Source organism: Tiliqua scincoides, chromosome 5 (assembly GCF_035046505.1).
Source record: "Tiliqua scincoides isolate rTilSci1 chromosome 5, rTilSci1.hap2, whole genome shotgun sequence".
Lineage (NCBI taxonomy): Eukaryota > Metazoa > Chordata > Lepidosauria > Squamata > Scincidae > Tiliqua > Tiliqua scincoides.
The window spans coordinates 52,092,090-52,108,432 of record NC_089825.1 but is presented as its reverse complement, the minus strand read 5'-3'; the positions used below and the strand labels follow the sequence as shown (position 1 = coordinate 52,108,432).

General features: G+C 41.4%; 1 protein-coding gene across 1 annotated transcript in view; it reads right to left on the bottom strand.

Moving 5' to 3' along the window:
• Positions 1-16,343, bottom strand: part of TRAK1 (trafficking kinesin protein 1) — a 90,273-nt gene that overhangs the window by 67,791 nt on the left and 6,139 nt on the right. The window contains exon 2 of the mRNA XM_066631118.1: positions 8,703-8,897. The gene's annotated coding sequence lies outside the window, so the exon portion shown is untranslated. The remainder of the gene's footprint in view (positions 1-8,702; positions 8,898-16,343) is intronic.

Sequence of the window (16,343 nt, the reverse complement as noted above, 5' to 3'; positions counted from 1 at the left end):
CAAGGGACATCACGCCAATGGAGTGGCTCTGGAGATATGCTCAATAGAACACTACTTCACTATATAGAACACTATTACATGGATACATTTTTTTGGCATTCTCTCTCTGGGATGAGTAACATATGAAACAGATCTTGGCAAAGAAGGAATGCATTTTCACCTAATGCCTTCTTGTAATCTGACATACCTTACTTTCAATAAAAACACAAAAGTTGGCTCTTCTATTTGAATTATGAAACAGACCTGGCCTCATACACTGTATTCACCTGGTCAGTACCAATGTGCAAACTGGTACTTAAAGGCAGGAGTTACCAATTCATACAATGTCCCACTTCACATGCTCCAGGCTACTACTACTCAAAATTAAGCTCTGCACTGTTCACAAACACAGAATACAGGGCTCTGCAAGAGTCTGCAGGACAGAATGCGCTTCCCTCGTGGAGTTTGAACAATATAGTCTTTCACGGTATCTGTAGCCACCCCATGTGTAGCCACCCCTTGAGTGTCGTATTGCCTCTTCCCTGTTTAGATGTCCTTCCAACGAAAAGGGGGGACAAGCCAATCCAGATTGCAAGATGCAAACGTTACATGCTTGGTGGACTAGAATAAGTTGCTAAGCGAGCACTGGATTTTGTTTTAGTTATCAACAAAGGAACTGAAGGAGTTGGCTGCACTCTATGGAAACTGTAGAAAAGCACTACTTTTTCCATGGTGAATACAACAGTATGACACTTGCTTTTGTCAGTGAATTTAACACAGGCCTAAAATATCAAGTAGCAATTTCAAAAGACTATTTCTATTTATCATGTGTGAGAACCTGGTACTATCTGCTTTTTTCAAGTTAATTCTGTACAGCATCCATCCCAGTTTAAGGGTTCTTTAGTAAAATATTTGCTTGTATACAGTTTCATTTATTTAGAAGATTTCTATATCACCTTTCCCTAGGCTATAAGCTACAGAACATGAGTATTACACTGAGACTTTCATAATGCACACACACTAGAACAGATACACAAAAGTTTGGATTCAGAAATCCTAGGTGTAAGCAGTGTCCCTTCTACACATACAATCCCGTGCAATGCCAGAGGGTCTCCTGACCTTTAGGAATGGCTTTTCAGAGAGGAGGCAACAAGGAAGTCCCAATGTATGAACAGAACTCAACCTGCGTTTCTCTTGATCCAAGACACATCATGTATTACATTGACAAGAACTGAAGCTAGAATATATTATCAAGTCACTTCATGCTCAGACATGAGGGCATCCTCAAAAGGAGCTTTGCTACAAGCTCTCTGTAAAGCAACCACTAGACTTCAAAAAAGAGTGGCAAAATAGTACATATTATCTAAGGACATCACAGAAACAGACTATCTTGTGAAGTTACATATCAACTTTTAATTTATTCTAAATGAAATTTAAGGATTCTTTGTCTAACTTGCAACAAGTCAGAAAGAACAACAATTCTTAGGGGAAGAAGAATCAGAGAAGCAGCAACAAGCACATGCTACCTAAAAGAGCATTACTCAAATGAATGGACTGATGTAAATGGCCAGGCCCTTCCTAACCAAAAGGTAAGAGCCTACATTTTGTTATGTCAGAGCACTTCAAAATACTGCTTTAGGTCTTACACAGGAGGCCGTAGAATACCATGCTACAGTTCCAATTTGGTGTTCTTCCCCAACCATGCCTTTTTGGTGCATCTGTTTTTAAAACTGGTTGAGAGGCTCCACTATGGAACTGATATGGCTTTTCAGGATGATTATTTTAAGAGCTGTGAGGAAAGTAGATCTCTGCAAGTATCCTCTCTAGAGAAAGAAGGATTTGGCAAGCTTCTGCTAGCATAGCAACCATTCTACAACTAGATGAAGAAGGTGTCATGTAGATGTAGAATGGTTGCTACGCTAGCAGAATCTCAGAATGCTGGCAAGAATCGAGTTGTTCCCCCAGCCTGCCTCAAATTGAGCAGCATTCAAATTGTTCAAGCAAAAAGGTCTGCATGAAATGGATTGGTGGAAGGCAGCATGCTATCGATCCTTCTGAATCTGTCACACTGAGAACTGATTCTCATGAGTATCTAGTTCCATCCAAGCTGCCAAGGATGTATTGGTCATGCATATGACAGTACAGGTTGGCAACCTTCAGTCTCAAAAGACTATGGTATCGCGCTCTGAATGGTGGTTCTGGCACAGCGTCTAGTGTGGTTGAAAAGGCCGATTTGGGAGTGACAATCCCTTCCACACTGGGAGCAAACGTAGTGTGTCCCTAGTCTGTCTCCCTGGCTATGGGCCTTCCTTCTTTGCCTCAGTCTGTTGGCGGTGTCTCTTCAAACTGGGAAAGGCCATGCTGCACAGCCTGTTTTCAAGCAGAACGCTCAGAGGCCAAGGTTTCCCATCTGTTGAGGTTCATTCCTAAGGCTTTCAGATCCCTCTTGCAGATATCCTTGTAGCGCAGCTGTGGTCTACCCATAGGGCACTTTCCCTACATAAGTTCTCCATAGAGGAGATCCTTTGGGATCTGACCATCGCCCATTCTCACGACATGACCTAGCCAATGTAGGTGGCTCTGTTTCAGCAGTGTATACATGCTGGGGATTCCAGCTTGTTCCAGGACTGTGTTTGGAACTTTGTCCTGCCAGGTGATACCAAGGATGCGTCGGAGGCAGTGCATGTGGAAAGTGTTCAGCAGCTGTCACCGCCTACTCTGCCAAAGATCTCCAGCAGCTCATGAACTGTTTTAGCAAGGCCTGCCAAGACTTTGGACTGAAATCAGCCTGAAGAAAACACAGGTCATGGTTCAGGATGTGGACTCACCTCCCTGCATTACAATCTCTGCGCACGAACTGGAGGTTGTCCATGACTTTGTGTATCTTGGCTCAACGATCTTCGACACTCTTTCTCTAGATACCGAGCTAAACAGACACATCGGCAAAGCAGCTACCACGTTTTCCAGACTCACAAAGAGAGTATGGTCCAACAAGACGCTGACAGAACATACCAAGATCTAGGTCTACAGAGCTTGTGTCTTGAGTACACTTCTGTACTGCAGCAAGTCATGGACTCTTTGCACACAACAGAAGAAGAAGCTGAACGCTTTCCACATATGACAGTACAATGTACTGAATTTACCTAAGTGAAGTTTTTGACTCCCAAACACAACTGCAGACTTTTGGGCAGTTACAGGTAGGTGCCAAAACCTCATTTGGACTTAATTTCATGTTCAGCAGAACTAGCTCCACCAATGACAATGTGGATAGAAGGCAATACAGCTCTTATACAACCAATAGCTACTATAAGCTTAATGGACTGTTGAGTTGGCCCTCAAGCAGGAAGAACCGCCCTAAGTTGCACTCTGGTTAATAAAAAAAAACACATGTAAGTGAAAGAGTATTTAAATATACAGATGGTTAGCCTCTCTTGCTCAACCACAGTTATTCATTAATACATCAATAATCAGGATCAGTGTATATACAACAGCAGTGGTGTTCAATTAAACTGGTGACTTGGACTCAGGTATGTGCTCTGAACTTATCAAACCTTAACTGCTCAAGGTAGCAACCTTACTACAGCTGACACAAAAATCCATAAAATCATTTCTGGGGAAGAGGGAAGGTCAGGCCACCATTTATATCTTCCACATACATTTATCTCAAAGGGAAGGGTGGCACACAGTGTGAAGAATCCAACTCTTATGAACCAGACCTTGAGTCAGATATTCATTCAGTTCAAATTAACAGAACTTCCTTATAAATATATAGGGTTGACTAGTTTTTAAAATGTTGAGTGATTTCACAGAGCTCTTCAATTTCACTCTAAACACTTCCACATGGCCCAAGATGAGGATATGTACTGACAACCTTTGTGCTGTGTGGAAGGCCTGAAACAGGTTACTCAACTGATTCTGACTCACAGTGATATGGATGGCACTGTTTGACCTCCTTTGTCTTGCTTGCCTCGCACCAAGGAAAAAGCACAGAGGCATACGCAGTTGCCTAAGGAAAAAAGCTCAGCCCTTTGACTGTGGTAAGTTTCTAAGCAAGAAAAGGTTGGCATCTTCCCTATGACACTGACTGTTCAAACAAAAAGTTTAATTGCACTTGTAGTGTCCACCATTATAATGTGCAGCACAGGAACCTTCACCCTGCCAAACTCATACAACAACAGAAGGCATGACAATTCTATTGCTGTTACTAATGACACAACCATTTCAACAAAGGAATAGCTCCCTGAAGTTTGCTCCCTTGATGACCCATATCCATGAGGGTGGGAGAACAGATTCCTCCCCCAAGGCTGTGCAAAAAGCTACCTGACTTTGAGCATGCTACTGATCAAGCTCTCCTAGAGGGAATCCAGCAAATGCTTGACAGATGACTTCTTGAACAGCACACTCCTCTCTTGGCATCATGCTATGAAAACTCACTCATTGGATTATAGACTTGCAGCCCAATTCTATGCATGTCTACTTAGACATAAGTCCCATTACAATCACTGGAGTATACTCTCAGGTATGCGTGGATAGGTTTACAACCTTGGTAAGTCAAAAGTCTACTGGCTAAGAATAAGGAGAACATGAAAGTCCAGAAATAGCCTAAGACAGACATGATGTTTCTCTGCCCAGGAGAGTAGCCTAATTGTGAAAAGACAGGGAATGGGTCCCTACCTATCTGTTCACCAAAGCCTTGGTTGAGGTGCTGTTTACATGAGGATGTTCCCAGTGTTCAGTCTGGGTCTAGAGGGATCTCAGCACTTGGAATATGAGCTGGAGCTTGAGGAAGATGATGCTCCTCAATGGCTTGGAATCCAACTAGAAGCCTTCACTACAGAAGCCTGATGAGTTCCCTCCCCTGACAACTGGTATCTGAGAGATTCAGAATTCATGGCAGTGGTCTTAGACAGGAGACACTATTGACAGACAGTAGCTGTTGAGCTGCCACAACAGGTATTGTTGCAGTGACTGGAGTTCTTGGTATGATAGGAGACAGTGCTTGAGAGCCCTTGCCCAAACCTTGCCAATGGATTCATTTCTTGGCCTGATATCAGAATCCTCAAGAGCTGTATCAGTATTGGGACATCGAATTGAGGAGCCTTCAGAATGGCTGATACAAGGGAGGTGACCTGGGTGCACTTTTCCATAGAGAGGAAGAACTGGAAGGCCATTATGTCCAGGATGATACCTAGATGCTGGAACTGGACCTTGTAAGGAGACTCAACAAGCTGCCACTTGGGCTTGAAGTTGCCTTATCCCTTGGGTGTGGGGCTACCTTTTGAGATTCAAAAACAATAACTCTAGACCAGGGGTGCCCAAACCCCAGCCGTAGGGCCACTTGCGGCCCTCCAATCCGGCCCTTGGTGCCACCAGTCTCCAATGAGCCTCCAGAGACTTGCTGGAGCCCACGCTGGCCGGATGCAACTGCTCTCAGCGTGATAGCCAACTGTTTGACCTCTTGCATGAGTTGTGGGACAAGGGTTCCCACAAATGCTTGCTGTTTCACATCTGTGATGCAGCAGCGGCAGCAAAGGAAAGGGTGGCCTTGCTTTGTGCAAGGCCTTTTATAGGCCTTGAGCTATTGCAAGACCCTCATTAATTCATATAAGTACCATCTCTAATATATTCATTTATGTAAATTTATTCAAATTTGAAATGTAAATTAATTCTTTTTTCTTCCAGGTGCCCAACACAGTGTCAGAGAGATGATGTGGCCCTCCTGCCAAAAAGTTTGGACACCCTTGCTCTAAACAATCAATACTCTCCTAGTGGGAAGCACCTACTACTTTCTCTGGTTCCACCAGAACAAGGACTTGCCAAACGGTGTCTCCTGAGAGTGAGGCTTGCCTGGAAACTGTAATCCACCTTCCAATGCCTCAGCCATGTGTTCTAGCTGCCATATCCCCCACACTGGTCCTGGCAGTGAATTGGACAGCGTCCATAGACAAGTCTGCCAGAAAGGCTACTGACAATGCAATTTTACACAGATTATGCTTAATTTCTTTTCTCCACCAGGCCAGGTTCTGGGATTAAAGAAAGCCACCAATGGAAAGTATTAGCCACTAAGGCCCTCAGTGTGGCAGATGAGGCCTTGAACCCTTTTCTCAAGGCTGGTCTTCATTTTGACCATGGCCTCAGGTGGAAGCACAAGCAATTTAGAGTAGTTATTTTCAACCTTTTTCATCTCATGGCACACTGAGAATGTGATCAAATGGGTATGCTGTAATGTGTTGCTCTTTGTAAAGTGAATACTTTTTTTAATACCTAGAGGGAATAAATTACTTATTTAATAGCATCTTTGTCTCTTGAGTTCTTGGTGTAAACTCATTATTGTGCTAGTCTGAACCTATGGAGCAGTGAGGGATGCACATTCTTCACAGTACATTCAGTACCTTTTGGTTACCTGAGTGGCTTAAAGCTAACCAAATACCAGAAGTGTGAACATCTCATCTGTAGGAATGCTACACTTTCTTTCCTCAAAACAATCAAGTGCAGCATACTGGAGCATCAACAAGACAGGAAAGAATGACAAGCCTATATGCACCTCTCTGCGTGCCCAGCTGAAAGAAAAACACCCTGCTTTCTAAAACCACAGTTCCACATAGTGTCCAAACTGGAGAAGTTAGGTTTGAGTGATCCTGACAAACCAGAATAAAAGTGTGGTTTGATAGCTTGGTGTATTGGCATCATTTAAACAGCAGTTTTCCAGTTAAGATATCTTATGGACACTTTTGTGAGACAAGGGGCATATAGGCTCCCTGCTCTTTCCCAACTCGTTCATGATTCAACAAACCACAGCTTCTCATATCATCTGAGTTGGTCCAATGTGACTCTCCTTTATGCTACTTGAAGGCCACTCAGCAGTAAATGATATAATCAACTATATCCATATTAAAAGACAAGGAACTATCACTCTTCCCCTAACCCAAGACAAAATGTTGTGCTTTGAGTACTTGAAAACCCAACTGTGCTGTTAAAAATTCACAACCTTGAGCAAAGACCTGTACTTCCAGACGACAAGCAAATGCACTTATTGTGAACTAATAAAATTATGCAGACTGGAATTTCTAGTATTTGCTTGATCTCTTAGCATTTTTGTACTTTTCCCTTTTCTCTGAAAGTTTAACAAAAACCTATTTACAAAAGAATAAAATTAATTAAATCTGAGTTGATATTTAAGATAACTTCTGACATTAAGAAACAGCTATAAAATTCCTCAGTCACTGGTGCTTTTTGTACACAGATTTCATTAAAAGGTCTTAGGGATGTTTTGGTAAAAAAAAGAATTAACTGTTGTTTCAATTCAGCAGCCTATGTGCAGGACTGCAAACTTAGTTTCTTAATGTGTCACTGTATTGTAAGACAAAGGCAAAACATGAACTTGAACGGAGACAGACATACACATTGCATTTCAAATGCTTTCAGTTGAACATAAAATGTCATAAGCAGCCTTCAGCAGAAACATCATTATGAGTGGCATAGTTTTTTTTGGGGGGGGGGTCACTGTTGTCCAACTATTACATATATACACAGTAGCAGTACATAGGGAGTACTCCTGGACTTGGTCTTGAGACTAGATGTTTAGATGGGTGTTTGCTGCAATTACACTGACTGCCAGTCCACTTCTGGGTTCATGCCCAAGTTTTAACCTTATAGGTGACAAATAACTTGAGCCCAACATATCTGAAGTAGTGTCTCTCTCATAACCCTGCTTAGATACTACAACTGCTTGACAGACTCTCTTCCATGTACTTGCAACATCTGATATGCATTTGGCTGGGACACAAAAAAGTTCCTCCTTGGTGGCGACACCAAGGTGGTGTAATACCCTTCTGAAGGAGGTTTGCCTTAACCCCCTCTGAAGGTCTTCTGCTGCCAAACAAAAATGTTTTGTTTAACCAAGCTGTAAAGGTAACATTGGATGCACATGTGAACATGTAGTTCCAATTCTTGTTTGTTCTTTCTAGTTCAATCAACAACCTGAAATCATGGCAGGTGGAAGAGTATTTTAGCATTTGCTTCCACTGTAGTTATCTCAATTGCAACCACCATCCATACACATAAATTTATAGTTTTAAAAAGGCTTCTATTGGCTTTTCAACTGAAATTTTTTTAAAAAGACAAAAACCCCTACAATAGCATGCGGGAGGATCAAATTCTAAGCAGGGAGGGGGCTAAGGACTAAAGCCCGAAACTGCATCCTGCTGCAGTTTTGGGCCATTCTGCATGTCCCCATTCCCCTCCTATTGGTCAAACATGGGGGGAAAAAAAAAGACTCAGAAGCATACATTTGAGTGCATGTCTAGTGTGACCCAAATCTATCGGGTCCTGGGAGGGGGCAGGATTGACAGTGGGGTCCCCAGTATCATTATTTCTATATTGGGTCAGGGCACAAAAAAGGTTGAAAACCACTGATTTAGTGTATCTAGAAGTATTCTCTCTCTGCCATGACCTGAATGTGAATTTATCTAGTCTATGCAAGAATAAATGAAGCCACCCATTTCTTCAACACTTTCCTCTTTGGATGCCTCTCTGATTTATTTTTAAACTTGAATGACAGGACCAAGTTGAGGTTCTAGCATAATTGTGTCTGTTTTGAGATTAAGGTGGTCCACCCCTTATATTGTATTGTTTCTCCAGTCATAGCCTCTAATCTGCAAAAGGCAACTAATGAGCTCCATAAGTAACTGCATTTGAGCTCAAATGAATATATCTGAACTTACGGAAGTATTTCAGCGTCTCTTCTATTTGTTCAGTTGTTAAGTCAATGTTAGCATCAGGAGAAATGAGAGGAGTATGAAGCCAGTCGTCGTGGTCATACCCATAGATTGTATCTGCTCTTAGCTTGTAGTGGGGCAACTGCTCTTCCAGCAGGCTGATAATTTCAACTTCGGGAAGATCAGTACTATTGCACACATCTAAGAGGAAAGAAAACACATAGGAGTTAGGTTACGTAACTTTTAAAATAAAAATAGGGTGGTTGTGATTCTATATAAGCCACATCAACATGCCACTTTGCTTCAACATTAGCAAGAAGTATGGAAAGCAGTGGGGAAGGGGCAAGAGACAAGATTGCAGACATTAGCAAAAAGGGAACATGAAGTTTTTCACACTAAAATTAGGCATCTGGTCCCCAGTGAGCTGGACTTGTTGCAGTGATACTGCATTCATGATTCTGAACCTAGCTTCGACATTTGATAGGCAAAGCCCAGGATAGAAATTAGCAGTTGGTTTCTTTGTCCTTAAATAAGCAAGTCTGAAGTTTTGAACCTGGCTTTGCTACTGAGTCCAGACACTGGCTGTGTCATGGAATACTTTTTGCTCAGTTTCAGCAAGTACCAACGGCCCTGTCTCCATCTTAGAACAACCTGGCCATGTTGACCCATTCCTTATTCATCTCACCTCACTGCAATGTGCTGGATGCATCACTGGCCTTGAAGAGCCTTCAGAACCTGACAACTACTCATCACTATGGGACAGTTCAATCAGGCCTCACTGTCGTCATTTTAGATGCACTGGTTACCAGTTTGTTTCCGGGCGCAATTCAAGGTGCTAGTTACTACCTTTAAAACTCTACACCACTTGGGGAACCAGGATACTGAAAGTACCATCATACTCCACATAAACCTATCCATTCATAAAGATCAAGTCTCTTGTACGTTCAGCCACTTTCTGAGGTTAGGTTGCCAGTGATGCATGACGACATCTCTCAGTGGCAATCCCTAGAATGCAAAGTCTCCTGCCTTGTACTGTGTAGCTGTTTCTCTTTCTGACAGTACTTTGCTGGAGGTTGAAGATCTGGTTCTTTGCACAGACTTCCTGAGCTTTTTTTTTTAAAAAAATTTCTGATCTTGTTTTCATTGCTGCAGTGTTTCATTGTATTAACAATGTTTTTAACTTGATTTTGTATGCTTGAGCCCTCTAAAGGGTGAAAGGCAGAGAAGATTTTTTAAAGAGAAATGATAAATAACATCTAGCCCAGAGCCATGACCCACTGAAAGAAACATCATGAAAATCTTCAAGGATCTCTTTGCATCAAGAATACCCAGTCACGGAGATTTGTAAAGACTGATAATTAAAACAGTGAATGAAGCAGCTCAGCTCTCAACCCTGCCATTTAAAATTGATAATACATATCGGAATGCTTTCTAATAACAAACAGTACACTTAATTTATAAAAAATATCCTTAATTTTCTAGTGTACACATTTTGTTTCTTGACTTAGGCCATAAGCAATGTTTTCATTTTGATCAACGCCAAGAAAAAAAAAACTACAAAGAAAAACACAAACACCCCACCCAACAAAGCAAATTTTAGACTATGTTCTTGATCTTCATTATACACATAAGGATATATATATATATATATCTTAGTGGGTATTATTAAAATTAGAACAAGAAGCTATAACACTAAGTGTTTTTCTGAGACTGTGAGCCAAAGCATACTTACTTAAGAGTCACTGCCACTGAAATAATAGCCATTATTTCCAAATATACTTGTGCATTCAAAATCCTGCCTAGAATAAATAACTGTGCTTCAGTTGAAAGAGCTGAGATGTGCAAATCTTGAACTATAATTAATGGGTATGTACTGCTCCCTAGTATCTTTGCCATTACCAATGCATTTTTTATTTCTGGCAGACGAACCAATTTCCAAGGTTCTAAAGGTTTGCACTCTATTACAGCATACTATCCACAATAGTTGTTTTCTCAACTTATGCCTTATTTTCTAGGAGTGAATCTGCCAGGAAGTTGTAACGTGGCATGTACTTACTAATCATTACATCAGGATCCCTAGCTTCATCTCTACCCCAATTCATAACTCTTACCATTCCCCAGCACTGTTAGGGGCAGTAACTTATCACCCTTTGTGACAAAACAATGCTGCTGGGAATAAGTGATCTCATCAGCATATGACTCAGGCAGATCTCAGAAGGGAGATATTTTACTAGGAACACTTTCCTTCTGCCAGATGGGAGGGTCAGACATTAGTCTTCACACACTCTCTGCTGTGTTCTCTTTATCTTAAAGGTTACTTTTAAATACACACACACAGAAGCCAGTTAAAATGCACAAATAGCTTTCATGCAATTACCATCAAGAGCAGCTCTGGCATAACATTTTGAATATACTACTGACAGTAAACTGGTTTAAGAAGTGACGTGTTGCTTCATAAGATGTGTTGTTTAATCCTTTTAGCCCAGATGAATCTCAACTTCAACCCACTGTGCCTTGGTACCTCAGGATTGCTAAAAATCTAGCAACCTCCCATCAGATATGATTAAGCACACTTGTGTTAGAGATTTGAGTCACCATCAATTTCCTAAGGAGGGGGAGAAGAAGAGATTTCAAGTATAGAATGGGAAGGTTAGAGGTGTTGAACTCTTTCCCTACTCATGCTAATCCTCAAGTTTGCTTCTCTCCACTGGCAGGAAAATAGCTGATGAGGGAAGTGCAGAGAAAAGACCCACCTTCTGCCCAAACTGTGTTTCCAATACTCCCCCACCTGGCTTTTATAGGAAATTAGCATAGCCCATATTACAAAATAGCATGTGCATTTAGTTTGAGCCACAGAAAAAATGTTTGTAGCATGATTCCAAGCAGTGATACGTTAAAATGTCATGGAAACGCATGTGGCAATGCCCCCTCTCAAGTACAAAATAGTGGGTATTTGGTTCCACCCCTTCTCTCTTGCTTCTACAACAGTTGAGGCATATGTATATGCATCAACAGAATTCAATTTGCCCATTTTTATTTCTTATACCATAGGTGTTTTTTTAAACAGTAAATACAGAACTGATTCATTTGTTCTAAACCTCACCAGCAGAGTTCTTTCTAAAAATTCAGCTGTTAACAAAAGCAATTCATCTATTCTTCACCCCCTCCCACACAGTGTCAAAGTTTCAAAATCAGTTCAATACACCGCTGTGGTTTGTTATAAGCCAGAAATAAACTGATTTCAGCATGGTGATTCAGAAAACCACTGAGTTCTCTTCAACTTCTTCCTCCATATCAGGAGAATCACAAAGCATTGGATATTATAAATGAACATCTTTCCCTCCCACTAAATATCACAATGTACTATATTAAGAATGTTGTTTGGAGGATTAACTAGTGCCACCTGGTGTTTGGCGATTATACTGCTGCCAAATTCAAGCAGAAACATGGGATACTATAATGAAAATCGGATCCTATATATGTAGTAATGGTAGCCATAAAAAGCAAGGTCTTCCTCTGAAAAAAAGAACAGAAATGATGCAACCAGCAAACCAGACACGAAAACCACACAACCACTAAAGAACTTTTTAAAGTTTATCCTGGTCATGTATATAGAGGGGCCCCATATCCGCAGATCCCATATCTGCGGATTCACTTATCTGTGGATGGGGTTCAGGCCCCCCCAGCGCACCCCCCCATGTGCATCCCGTCAGAAGAAGAGGGCAGCTCCGCTCCCCTCACCTTTGGAATGGCCTCTGAGCTCAGCAGAGGCTGAGGACATCCGTCCCCAGCCTTTGTCAAGCTCAGACTGAGCTCTGAGGCTGAAAACACATGACTTCCGGTTTCTCTGTGACTTTTTAATGCCTTAGAGGGCATTGCAAGGCCCGGGAAGCCCTGGCTTCCCAATGTGTTATGAGATAATAAAAACGTGACTTCTGTTTTCTCCATTAAACCGGAAGTCACATGTTTTCAGCCTCAGAGTTCAGTATGAGCACGGCAGAGGCCAGGGACAGACAACCTTGGAGTCTGTTGAACTCAATTGTCCCTCCAGAGGCGAGGGAGGACCACAGGGATGGGCATTTGCCCATATCTGTGGCTTCAGCTATCCGTGGGGAGAGGAGTTCAGAACAGAACCCCCACAGATAAGGGGGCACGGTTGTACTGGTAGCATCAAAGGTCAGTTCTGTTCTAGTCAACTTCTGCAGTGATGTACCAGTGTCATATTCAAAAACAGTCTAGTTTTTTTTTAGGTTACTCCATGCCCACCCCTTAAGCTAGAGAGGTTTGGATGCTCACTTGCTAAATATGTGCCTGGAAGGGGGGACATTCTAGATAGGAAGACAGAACTCTGAATCCATATCCAGCACACGTTTGGAGTGAATCCACATCAAGCACATTTTTTGACATCAATGGTGTTTCCAATCTTTAGCTTGTAAAGGATGTCCCAGCAGTTTTTTTAGCCAACTGAACCTGTACAGGAGCTTCTGGGAAGCTAGAAGTATCCAAAAACAGAAAAATAGCGGGGCGGGGGGAGGAACACTGCATTCATCACATCTGGCATGACAGGTAAGAACCTGTACTTCCCATTTTAAAACACAATGAAAACAGCTAAGCCGATCCTAATTTTAAGCATTTTTGAATCATTAAAAGCCTGCCTAGGAGCCCAGAGAGGACAAAAATCCACCATCCCACTGGAGGCACAGATTTGTTTTGTTGCTAACTGATCTGTAAACAATGAAAATGACTAAAGCTCCATGAGTTAAGCAGACAAACGAGAATATGATTATTCTTACAGCCTGCATACATTACTACTAGCAGCATACAGCTAATTTGGGAAATGACAATTACAGGTGCAACCTATTTATCCATGAATTTTTAATCTACGGATTTATCTCAATATGGATTATTGAGGTAATTATTTATCTAAAATTAAATTAAAGTATTTTATTTAAAATTAAAATTAAAATTAAACTAAATAAATTTAAAAATTAAATTTATCTAAAATTTATATCTAAAATTTATAAATTTAAAAATTAAATTTATCTAAAATTAATTAAATAATCCATAGTTAAATAATAATTTAACTTTATCTCAATAATCGGGTGGGGGGAATTCAAGGTCGAACACACCTTCAACTCCTTTGCCCTGTGCTTGTGTCTCACTCCATTTCAAGGCAGCCGAAAACACTGCAAAAAGGCTCCTCCTCACACAGGCAGGGAAATAGCCCTGGAGCCCTGGAAGAGGTTCCCCTTTCCAAGGAACAGTAAGACTCCTGGAGACCCTGAGCCAGCAAAGAGACTGAAGAGGGGAAAGGGGGGGCCGAAAACCTCTGTAGCCAGAGCATGTGCAGCAAGGTGGAGAGCTCTCTCTCTCTCTCTCTCTCTCTCTCTCACACACACACACACACACACACACACACAGGGGCAGGTGCAGTAGTAACAGAGGGGATTGCTTTAAAAAAACCAGGGAATGTTTACCGAATTTCCCCCCCCCCTTTCAGATTGAGATGGTGCAGATGGTGCAGGCTCTCAGTGCTCCAGCCTACACAAACAAAAGAGCCCAGCAAGCAAGTCTTCTCAGCAAGCCAAAGCATGAGATTTAGGCTACAATTTGATCCACACTTTCTTGGGAGTAAGCCCCATTGACTAGAATGGGATTTACTTTTGAGTAGGTAGGCATAAGACTGAGCTCTCAGGCCACAATCCTCTCCACACTTTCTTGGGAGTAAGCCCCACTGACTACAATGGGGCTTACTTCTGAGTAGAAATGCATAGGACTGAACTCTTAAAAGCACAGCATCCTACCTGTGAAAGAAGCGGGGACAGCTGGCAACAGGGAGGGCTGAGTACAGAGCAGAGGAGAGGGAGGTGAATGAGAACAGCTACCTTAGTTTCCTTTTATTTCCAAGGGTCAGGCTGTAGTGTATTTGTGTAACTCTACGCAATTTAGCACAACGCATTTTTCCAAATCGTGGCAGGTCAGGGAACAGAACTCACGCACATAAAAAGGCTCCACCTGTATATTATTATTATTATTATTATTATTATTATTATTATTATTATTAACAGTATTTATATATCACTTTTCAATGAAAAGTTCACAAACCGATTTACAGAAAAAAATCAAATAATGGCTCCCTGTCCCAAAAGGGCTCACAAGACATTGCTGGGGCGAGGAGGGCCAGTTACTCTCCCCCTGCTAAATAAAAGAGGAGCACCCACTTGAAAAAGTGCCTCTCATACTTCAAAAATCATCTGTGAAATATGCTGCACTTCAACTCTTCTGAAAGAAAGCCTATACAAATGAATCAAGTATACATTTTTATTATAAAATCAGAAATTTATCAGAATACATAAAGTGACCTTAATTTGTAGACACCTCTCCTAAAGGACAGAGTTTCTTTCTCACCAATACACACTTCTCTTTATCTTGGTCAAACGAACTGCAGTAAAGTTAAAACTGCACATCCAGAAAGAAAGACAGTGTTCTTGCTATCTCAATGCTGCATACATATTTGCTATGTGTTGGAAAACCAAATTTCCAGCAAGAATCAAGGCTTTTATTCACCATCTGTATTTCCACAACCTTCACCATGCAGACTGGTGGCAAGAGAGTGAAAAAGCAAAGACACTACTCATAAAAGGAACATACATAATTGAACAATGAATCTATTGTTTGGTTGTAACACAAAATGTAAACTGAATTACAACACAATAAAACTGAAACACAACATTAAAAGATTAAAAACAAAAAGCAAGTTATGTGACAGCTACAAGAGAACCCACAGGGAAGCTTAATAAGGACATTTAAAAAATATTCCACAAGTAAAAGAAAGACCTTTCAAAGATATTAGAAAAATCTGCAGTCTCTGAAAGATGAACAGATTTATCGTGGCATACGCTTTTGTGGACAAAAATATGTGCTTCAGTGCATCTGGCTGCCTTTTAAGGTGTCACAACCCTCTCTTTTGCTCACATGACAAAAGACGAACATGGCTGAGTCTTTGGAATTTGTTACCTTTCAAAGATGAAATGTCTGTGAGAGGGTGGGCAGGCGAGTGAGTGTAGACATTGCATCTAAAAAATGAGAGACTTGAACCCACCCAAAAGAATTTTAGTTGGATTTGAGGCTACGTCTGCAGCAAGGGGGAAAAAAGTACTGTATCTGTACTTTGTTGCCATAATTAATACTGGAAGTGAATAATCCTAATAGACAAACACTAGATGGTGCTATATTTTCATCTCTACCTTTTGACTACTTAATGAGGAAAATGAGAATGGAGAAAGAGAGCTTTCAAATAAACCAAAAAAAGAGTAATGGTGCATACCAGACAGCAGTACATAAAAAACAGTTGATTCTTTTGTAATCCATGGAGAAATTTTGTTCCAGGGTGGCCCAAACTGAAGCATATTGGAAGTTCTTCCCTCTTATTCAGGCAGGGTCAGATGATCCAAAGTCTTCCCCAGGAGAAGAACTCTACCAGAGCAACTCTACTAGAGTTGCAAAGACCAAACTTTGCAAACCCCTCTGCACAGCAACAGGAATAAGAACAGGAAGCAGTACATCAAAGGGCAGGAGGTCTGGTCTAGAGGGTAGAGCCTCCATTAGCTCGAAGATAACATCAGAAGGTCGCCAGTTCGAGGACAC